This window comes from Mytilus trossulus, chromosome 8, assembly GCF_036588685.1.
Source record: "Mytilus trossulus isolate FHL-02 chromosome 8, PNRI_Mtr1.1.1.hap1, whole genome shotgun sequence".
Classification (NCBI taxonomy): Eukaryota; Metazoa; Mollusca; class Bivalvia; order Mytilida; family Mytilidae; genus Mytilus; species Mytilus trossulus.
In genome coordinates, this window is record NC_086380.1 from 65,623,674 (window position 1) to 65,634,298 (window position 10,625).

Here is a 10,625-nt window from a genome sequence, read left to right on the forward strand (position 1 = left end):
ATAATTTACCTTTATAAACAATGGAATATATTTAAATTATTATTTTTGTGGAGTTGAAAATTCAATCAATAAACTTAAGACTTACTGTTTTTGATTTTAATCTTTTATATTGATTTTACAGTTATTTATGTTATAGTAAGAAATTGGAATAATGTTTGGAAAATGTCAGGGAAATTGAAATATAAAGTATATAAATTGTAAATTTTCATATATTTCAGGTTTTTTTTGTGAGATTTTTTCATGGTGTGGGAATAAGACTTGGAGGTCTAATACAGCTAGTATATAGGTAGGTGCCAGTATACAGTTTCGAATAAAATAAATGTTTTATAAATATTCTTTTTAAATTTTATGTGGTTCAGGCTTGAAAGTTTGTAAGAGTTTGGTTTCTAGTTTACGCATTTTTTTTTTTATCGGTACAAACATAACGTAATTTTGAATATCGAACCTAATTATTTAGTTTGTTGGATTGCTATCTAGTTAATATATGTTCTCAGCCTCTATTACACATATATAACCTATTTCTTTATAATTTCATATGGTAACAGTGATCTTTTGAAACCATTCTGGTAAGACTTAACACTTTATATTTCAGATTAGCATCAGCTTGTCTGTAAGGATTGAGGCTGAGAATGGCCATTGGAGCTGACTAATATGGTAAGAACCAATACATAAATTAATGAGTCATTTAGCCAAGAACATGTAAATACCCTAGAATGTTATGCAAAGAAGTATTATATTTTAATTATGCAGATCTTGAGACGTAGTAAACTTTAATTTTTCTTGAACTATAACTGTGATATAATCTAAAGGGAGGTATCAAGATAAATAAAGGAAATAAAAAAATTATTCAGTTACTTAGAAAATCTTACTATCTGTAAGTTTTCTAAAATTGTTCCCGTATATACATTGTATAATGAATGGGATGTGGACCATCATGTGGTATGATTGCCACTGAAACAACTATCTCCCAGAGACCAAATGATATGTAAGCAACAAATGGTCACTATGGCCTTCAACAATGAGCCAAACATATACCTTACAGTTAACTTTAAAAGATAGAAACATGGCAAAATGTGAAACAATTCAAACAAGAAAACCAACAGCTTGATTTATAATGAAACCATGAAATAATAACAATTATCGCTATTTTGTGCATTTTTCCTTTGATCTTTTTTGTGATAATTTTCATATCATGCTTCTCGCTTGAGATGGAAAAATTATCGCTAGAAACTAAGGAGACCACGTGGCGTTGCTAACAAAATTGACATTGAAATTGACAAGGTCGTCATAGGTAAAATAGCGATAAACAGATTATCATTGGTCATCTCAACGATAATCTATAAATACGTCGAACAACAACCAACTACTTGTCATCCCTTGTTTGCTACTGAAGACTGGTTGTTTGTAAATTCAGTCTACAGAATCACTTCAAAGCAAAGTAAAAGCAATGTTCTATTGTTCTATGCATCATAAGTGCATTTATTAACTAGTTACTTATTCCTTTGCATTGAATATTGTTCTGAAAGATATTAGAATGTATATTTCTTTTTCAGGTGACTTCAACTGTGGCTGCAGGAAATTATTGTGCAATACAACTGAAACCAAAAAGAATGTAATTCAGACTATTTTTGTGTATGTTTTAAAAAATGTTCATATTTTTTTACCAAAAAAAAAATTTAAAAATTGTAAAGATTCTCCATTTTCAACAAAGCTGGAAGTTGTTGGCTAAATTGATACTTCATAATTTTCCGATTTTACTTTTAGACCTACTCTTGATATCTTAATTATGGTCAATGTGTTATCAAACATTTCCAGAAGGTTAAAAATGGAGAATCTAAAAAAAAAAGAAAAATAATGTTATTTTGTTAAAATGTACATTTTGGTTTTCTGATTTGTTGGATGTATCTCTTTTTTTCTTCATTAGTTTGTTATTTTTTGCAGTGTTTTTAGCTATAAAAAAGATTATTTCACAAGAAGCATAGAAAAAAACACATCTTGGTGAGAAAAGATTAATTCAGATTTTTAGTGTTAAATGCCACAATAAGCAAGATTTGTTATATATCTTGGTGTCCATTTTTTCAATTGGTTGAGAAAATCGGAGTAATGGAAGTGAACCACCTAGGTGAACAATGATGTACTAAATATTTTTGTTAATTATTTAAATAATTTATATCAAATTATTTATTATTTATTATAGCTATACCATCTTGTATTTTTGTTAGATATAGCAATGATGTGGAGTCTAAACAGGTGAAATTTTTGGCAAAGGGAGGTAATAAATTATTCCCCTGTTTAACTCTTCATTCTTTTAAATTGATTATTTTACTTAAATATTCATATGTATAAGTTTTTTGTTTAATATCAGATGTATACTAGCTAACAATGACTATTATTCAGAGTTCTGTAAATAAAAAAAAATGTAAACAGAGCTCCAGATAATAGATTTAAGGGTGGGAGAAATTATGGGACACTATCGGTAGAATTGATTTGGTGAAATTTTCAAGATACGTGATTAATTGAGAGTGCATCTGATATTTTTTTTATTTATTTCTATAAATAATGGACCAAAAACGAAAAGATTGCAATTAAGATAATGATGACAGCCACTCTGGCAGCCAGGAGAGCAGCTCTAAGGAAGATGGTCAATAAAATTTTCAACCAAGTCTGAGGCTTTACCATGAAATTGAGAAGGCAAGTTTATTGAAGTCAAACAATTTCTATACATTTTCTAGAAATATTTGTTAAATGTACATATTCATCCTTATTTTCTGCATGAAAAACATCTTTCAATAATTTATTTACCAGTTTAATATTTTAGGATACCATTGTCAAGGGGTACAATCAAAATCACGTGATGGATATACACACACCGGAAGTAACAGTCGAGCAGACCGCTTGAAAGGTAAGTAGTCGTATTTACTTGTTTATATCAATGAAATTTAATAAATAAGGTAGTGCACGGAATGTCGGATACTATCTAGTTTTGAAATACACCAATTATCATTGCTGGAAATCGTGCAGTTAATGCTAACACTTCGATACAAAAATTCGTTGAAAATTTGGAACTGTGTCGAAGTGTTTTCAATAACTGCACGCTTTCTAGCAAAAACAATTGTGTATTTTAAAACTACATACTATCCGACATTCGGTGTGCCAATTTATTAATCAAAATTTAATTGATATAAACAAGAAAATGCAACTACTAACCTTTCAAGCGGCGAGTTCGACTGTAACTTCCGGTGTGTGTATATCCATCACGTAATTTTGATTGTACCCCTTGATTGTACATTAACAAGAATTTCTATTACAATTGAAGGAGTAAATTCTAAGATAGGAATTAACTTTCAAGGGGAGACTAGCACAATTAACAGCAAGATTTGTTCATTCAATGGGAGACAACTCATTTTCATTATTCAAATTAGTTGAGTGCAGAATTCAAATCATAAACCTTGACTACTTTTGTTTGTTTTTCAATCTTTACAAAATATGTGGATTTTATACTATTGGTACTTGAAGTAAGAAATCAGAAAAATGTGTAAATCAATCTTTAGGTTGACATAGAAATTGGTTTGTAAAATTAATAAATGTGTTAATTTCTTTTTAGGTACTTTCTGTGGCATGTTTTCATGGTGTGGGAATAAGACTTGGTGGTCAAATACAGCTAATATGTAGGTAGGTACCAGTATTGTTAATCCTGTTTAAAAAAAAATAATCTATAAATAAGATTATTTTAAAATGAATACTGACTTTTTTAGGGTTAAAGGTTTATAAGAGTTTGGTCAACAGTATATACTCTTTATTTTATCAGTAGCATATGACAATGGTCTCTTGGCAAAGTATGGCCTTATAATAGATTTTAAATTTCAACTTTTATCATAGAATATCAAAGGGGCCCCAATTTGGATCTTAAATGGATATATTTCAAGAAACTTAATGTGACTTAAAATAAATCGCTTCTTTATAATACATTGTAGTCTCCATAATTAGCTATATTGGGAGATATTATCAAAATGCTATAATTTTGTGAATTTTCTTACCTAAAAGCTTAAAGAATACCTTCGATCTAAAATGTTTCGTAACTTATATGAACCAAGGGTAATACATGTATTTAAATAAAAAGAAGTAAACTATTACTGGATATGCTAAAAACTGTTCTGAATTGTGAAAAATTAAACCTTAATTGGCGCTTTTGCGAATACACCAGAATTGCATAATCAAGATGTCATAACTTAATAGTTTATAGTGTCAGGTGCCAAAATGAAGTGTTTATTTTGTATCAATAATGATACCAGAACAATATATATGTTAAATTTGTAGTATTTGGGCTTGATTTAAAAAAAAAAAAAAATCTTAGGGCCAACTTAACCCTTTTAAGCCTACTCCTTTTAGGATTGAATAGTGTTGTTGGATTGATGTCTAACCAATGTTCTCAAAACCTATCGCATATATAACCCATTTTATATATCATAGATACAGTATTTCAGAAGTTATCCTTTAAAACAATTTTGTATTTTATATTTCAGGTTAGCACCACAGCTTGTCTGCAAGGATTGAAGCTGGGAAACGGCCATTGGAGCTGAATTTTATGGTAAGAAACTAAAATATTGATTAATGAACTTTTAAATTCACCATGTATTTTTTTATGAACACATGTGTTTTGAAATATTTTCCAAATTAATAGTTTTAATTATACTGGTAATCTGGATTGGGTATTTAAGAATAAAGAGATGTTATAAGATTGCCAACTACTCAACTATCAATAAGAGAAGCAAATTACAATCACTGTATGACCTTCAGCAATGAGCAAAACCTATATGAATGTAAATACTGCAACTGGTTGAATATCACAATAGGAACTTGTATTTATAAATCTAATCTCTAATGCAAAACTTTGAGGCCAGATTTTTCTGAAATCTTGGGATTATTTATCTTGCATATTTGTCCATTTGTTGAAAAATCACAAGAATAGCATGCAATAATTTCTGGTTTTACAGTACCAGTTTTAAAGGCCCTGCCTGAACATAACAAAATGTGAAACAGTTTCAAACTAGAAAACCAATGCATTAATTCATACAACTAATAAAGGAAAATAAACATGATGCACATCAACCATTGATTTTATCATCCTTTTTTGCTAATAATTGTATAAATCGGTATATCGGTTTGATCTTGTTTTGACAAATATGTTTAAGAATGTTTATTTCTATTTCAGGAAGCTGTGGCTGCAGCAATGATTATGTGATAAAACTGAAGAATGTTATTCAAATTTTTTTGGTATATATTTCAAAAAATGTAATTTTTTATAAAAAAAAAAAAAAAAAAAAAAAAAGGTGTAAAGATTCTCCATTTTCAATTAGATTTGAAGCTTGTATTTACAATTGTTAGATCTTCTTCGTTATTCCCCCACCCCCTGTATCTCTATTTCATTTTTACTTTGAAAATGAAATGGAACAGACAAATTTTACTTGTCAACTTAATAATGGTCTGTCTAGTCAAAAGGCCTCCAGTTGGTTTAGAATGGAGAATCTAAAAAAAAATATGTAAACTATTGTAAAGTGTTTTTTTTTAGTTTCCTGAATTTTCATATACATTTTTTTATTGCTCCCTTTCAATTTTTATAAATTCCAGATTTTAAGTTTTGGATTTATGGGGCTTTACCGGTATTCATAAAAAAAGGGGGATTTTTCACACCTGGACAATAACTCAAAAAGGCTTTCACCAATGTCCATGAAACTTTGGTGAATTGTTTATATCTATTGACATAAGCTCCCTTTCCCTTTTTATTAATTTTAGATTTTACGTTTTCTTAAGTAATGAATTTGTATACTTAAAAAAGGGGGATTTTATGCAGTTTTGGTGAAACTTAAAAGAGCAACGGCCGTATCATGTGCTAAAGTGCATCCCTTTATTGAAATGTGTTGTAGTTTTTACATATTATTATTTCTTTATTTTAATTATACAAATTTTGTATTGTTAAATATTTAAAGGGTGTGGAGTCTCAACAGGGTGAAATTTTCAGGCAAAAGGGAGGTAATTCCTTTGTTATACTCATTATACTTGAAATTTCCTGAGTGTTTATATGGAATATAACTTTTTTAATTAAAATATTCACTTTTGTACACATTTTCTTTAAATATCAGATGTATACTTGCTAAAATTACTATTATTTAGAGTTCTGTAAATATAAAAATGTAAGCAGAGCTCTAGCTATAGATAATAGATTTGGAGGGTGGGAGAAATTGTGGGTAACTACAATTGATTAGGGGAAATTTCAAAAGACTTAAAAAGTGCATCTGATATTTATTTTTACATAATGTTATTTCTGAAAGCAAATGGACAATAAGATGAGGACATAAACCACCTTCCAGGTTAGGATAGCAGCTCTTAAGGAAGATGGTCAATTAAATCTTCAACCCAGTCTGAGGCCTTACCATTAAAAATATGTGGTGAGTTGAAATATTCGACAAAACTAATGATCATATTATTATAGGCATTTTAAATTATTTGTTTATAATGGGTTTGATTTTGAGGACATCTACATCAATGCTGAACAATTTTATAACACATTAAAAAGAAGATGTGGTATGATTGCCATTGAGACAACTATCCACAAAAGACCAAAATGACACAGACATTAACAAATATAGGTCACTGTACAGCCTTTAACAATGAGCAAAGCCCATACTGCATAGTCAACTATAAAAGGTTCTGATAAGACAATGTAAAACAATTCAAACAAGAAAACTAACGGCCTTATTTATGTAAAAAAAATGAACGAAAAACAAATATGTAACACATAAACAAACGACAACCACTGAATTACAGGCTCCTGACTTGGGACAAGCATGTACATAAATAATGTGGCGGGGTTACACATGTTAGCAGGATCCCAACCCTCCCCCTAACCTGGGACAGTGGTATAACAGTACAACATAAGAACGAACTATAAAAATCAGTTGAAAAAGGCTCAACTCATCAGATGCACAAAAATACAAATGGATGTGAACAACAACTTGTATTCAATTGAGTTGTTTTGTACCTTAGGTATCAAGTTAACATACAGAAAATGATAGTATAAGACAAATTCATAAGAAATGTGACAAGGCATAATTTTGTTACACTTTTAAAAAAAATCTTATGTACAATTTATTCTTAAAAACATTTTTTTCCAGGTTGTTGAAATTACAATGTTTTCATGGTGTGGGGAGTAAGACTTGAATATCTGATATTGTTAACATGATGGTAGGTATACAAGCTTTTAGTTTTTTTCATAATTTAATGGTAATTGATATCAATTGTTTTTTTAAAGGTTTGAAATACTATACTATATGATAAAGTACAAGTTTATTTTTGTATTGCAAACTTAATAGAATTGAAAATAGCATTCGAGAATGAGTTGGAGAGATAAAAAAAACATACAAAGAGCAGAAAACATAACCATTAGTTTGATTTTGAATACCAATTATTTTCTCACAGAATTTTGTATGTTATTCGAGAACTTTTAATCAATTATTATGATCTATATATATTTTTTAAAGTTGCGAATAACTATATATCCATTTTTACTGATTTTTTGTCCCTTTCCTGAACAAGAAATATGAAGGGGATATAACCTGATATCAAGTAAAAAAATAGCTTTTATAAAAAGATGCATAATAACTGCCTTACATTCAGTGGTTCATATATTCGTTTCAACTTTCAAAAGAATTTTATTCCTACATTTTTAACATAAATTTTGTGTGGAGTAAGTGTCAACAAATAACATACCGTATTCAATTATTTTAACTTTTTGTTTAGTGAATTTATCAGCAGCTTCTGCATTCATCATGTTGAATATTTCAAATAATTACTCATGGAAAATTGATGTTAAGGTGGTACCCAACACTTTCACTAAAATTAATTTGGCTCGTTTATATTTTCATAAAATTTTGACAAAGTATTACTTTTGACCCTTTGACAAAAATATAAAAATTTCAAAAACGTTGAACGAACTATTTTATCAGATAAATTACACTGATTATATAGCAGTTTTACAAACACTACTTTTGATCATTAAAAAAGCTTAATCCTCCCTAAATAACACAACGTAATTAAAACGTTTAGCTGATTTTACAGAGTTATCTCCCTGTAGTGTAAGGTACCACCTTAAGTCTCAGAAAAGTTTGGAAAGTTTATTTTTGTCTTCAGGAGCCTGTTTCTGGGGTTGTATGTTGATGTGTTACATATTTGTTTTTTGTTCATTTTTTTTACATAAATGAGGCCATTAGTTATCTTGACTGAATTGTTTTACAGATGTCATTTTGGGAATCTTTTATAGTTGACTTGATAATGGTTTATGGGCATTGCTCATTGTCGACGGTCATACAGTCTATAGTTGTTTTAAATTTCTGTATCATTTGGTCTCTTGTGGAGAGTTGTCTCATTGGCAATCATACCACATCTTCTATTTTTTATATTTCACATTCAGTGATATCAGGTTCTTTTTTTATTTGAAAAATTGCACATTAAATGTTATTATATTCCAGAATAATAATTTATTCGAAATCAAACAATAATTAAAACTTGACTTTATTTCTTTTCAGTTGAAAGTGTCACCTCTGCTGCCTTGTGTGGTACAATCTTCAGACAATATCCTGCAAACCGTGGCTGAACTGTTACTATCTTTTTTTAGTAGAATCCTTAGACAGTAATCTTGTGGCAGAATGAGTTGTAAACAAATTGTTTTTATTCCTGTATTGAGTTTCAAATTGGATATTTTTTTATTTATATTATTTGTATTCCATTTGCATTCAATTATTGTTTTTTAATTGATGAATCATTAAAACTTAAATTTTGCGGGGTCCTAAAGGACTTTCTTAGAGGGGGCCAGCGCAATTGATTAAACAAAATTTTTCCCGCAACAGGGAGAGGAGACATCCCCATAAATATGCCTTTGAAATGGGGTGTTAAAGAAGATTTGTATTGTTTGTTTGTTTGTCCATCATCAGCTCTCATCCACAGCTTGGTAGATTTTCATTGAAACTTTCAGCTGATTTTCTGTACTAAAGGCAGTATGTTTTTTAATTTATTATAATGAAATTTTGGGTTTTCCCAACCTTTTTGAAGTGAAAACAATGGAACACAGTGTTGGCAGATACTGAAGATTATTTGAAAGTTTAGAGAAAGTCCCATTTAATCTTGATAATTGTGGGTTAAAGTTGTAGATGGATAAACAAACATATCATACACTTACTCACTTTACCTATTTGCGAATCCAGAACTTAACATAAAGGGGCCCAACACCAGTCATTTCCTGTACAATCAACCAAATTTTTCCTCCGAAAGGGGTTGGGGGGGGGGGGGATATTTAATAAAGATTAATATGCTTAGAAATTTGGTGTGAGTAAATAAACTTTACTTTTTATTTTAAAACAGCATGTGATTAAAAATATGAAATGAATTGTTAAACATATCCTTGGTGATCTAATAATTTTTTGCACAGATCAAGATATTTAGTCAGTGGTGGATCCAGAAATTTTCCAGGAATATGGGGGGCACTGACTGCTTCAGCGGGGCCCTGCTCCAGTCATGTTTTAGTGATTCCCTAAATATTAAACCAAATTTTTCCCACTGAAGGGGGCCCTCTGAAAAATCCTCTTAATCCACGTCTCTGCTATTTTGTTTTTTTATAACCCAGTAAATAAGTTGAGTTTGTTCTCAAAAAATAATTTGATTCATGTATTTTTTATTGTAGCATAAACTTAGCTTTAATTTCCTTTGTTTAAGAATTGTTATGTTTTTTTAATGTCATTTTTAAAAGTTGGCACTAATTGAGGATTCTGTTGTTTATGGAATTCTTTTATAAGTTTGGTTAGCAATAAAAAGTTTTTTTTTATTAAACAAAGAATAATTACTCTGTTTACAGAATTTAATACATGTATCAAAAATTAGACATGATTTAATTTAATTCATAATGCTTATTTAATTGGAAATTACATTAGGATTATCTCCCCCTAATTAGTGTTCAAAACAATATTATAAAAACCACCCGGAAAATAAATAGAATCCTCAGTAATGTCAACATTTATTTTGTATAAATGTAATAGTATGCTAATGATACAAAACCCATGATGCAGATCCTTTTCCTCCTTTTTATTGTAGAGATAATTTACAGACGTGTCCAAAATCATATCCCTAGAATCAATTTGTTTTTTTGATATTCGTACACACCTAACAAAAGCAGATTGTGTTTGGTTTCATATTTTGTATCATTGTGATATATCATAATAATTATAATTGGTAAATAAAATATATTTGAAAAACCAGCCTCATTTCATTTGAATTTGGATAAGTAAAGGGCGAAGAGATTTCTGTGGTCCACGGTATGACACACATGCAGATGATTTATATTTCCATTAGGGGTCGATCATCATCATTCAACTTTTTTAAGAATTTTTTGTGTAATTTCTTTGCTGGTTTGAATAAGACTCAAAATAAACGATGCTTTAAGCACTACCTTACAGAATTGATCATTGTGTTTGCTGATTACCATCATATAGCTACCAATGCTGTTAATAGGTGACTATAATGCTAAAAGGATTTATGTAAAATCATAATTATGCAAACTGTAGAAGAGGCTCGATAGC

At 29.4% G+C, this 10,625-nt stretch overlaps 3 long non-coding RNA genes across 3 annotated transcripts; all 3 read left to right on the forward strand.

The window, feature by feature from the left end:
* Positions 1 to 213: 213 nt before the first annotated feature.
* On the forward strand, positions 214 to 2,688 carry LOC134681270 (uncharacterized). The gene is made up of 3 exons (XR_010100594.1): positions 214 to 286; positions 593 to 654; positions 1,554 to 2,688. It is a non-coding gene; the product is annotated as an uncharacterized LOC134681270 (long non-coding RNA).
* Positions 2,689 to 2,746: 58 nt separating this feature from the next.
* On the forward strand, positions 2,747 to 5,539 carry LOC134681269 (uncharacterized). The gene is made up of 4 exons (XR_010100593.1): positions 2,747 to 2,902; positions 3,605 to 3,672; positions 4,524 to 4,588; positions 5,213 to 5,539. It is a non-coding gene; the product is annotated as an uncharacterized LOC134681269 (long non-coding RNA).
* A 464-nt stretch (positions 5,540 to 6,003) lies between these two features.
* On the forward strand, positions 6,004 to 9,061 carry LOC134681271 (uncharacterized). The gene is made up of 3 exons (XR_010100595.1): positions 6,004 to 6,446; positions 7,173 to 7,242; positions 8,583 to 9,061. It is a non-coding gene; the product is annotated as an uncharacterized LOC134681271 (long non-coding RNA).
* The last annotated feature ends 1,564 nt before the right edge of the window (positions 9,062 to 10,625 follow it).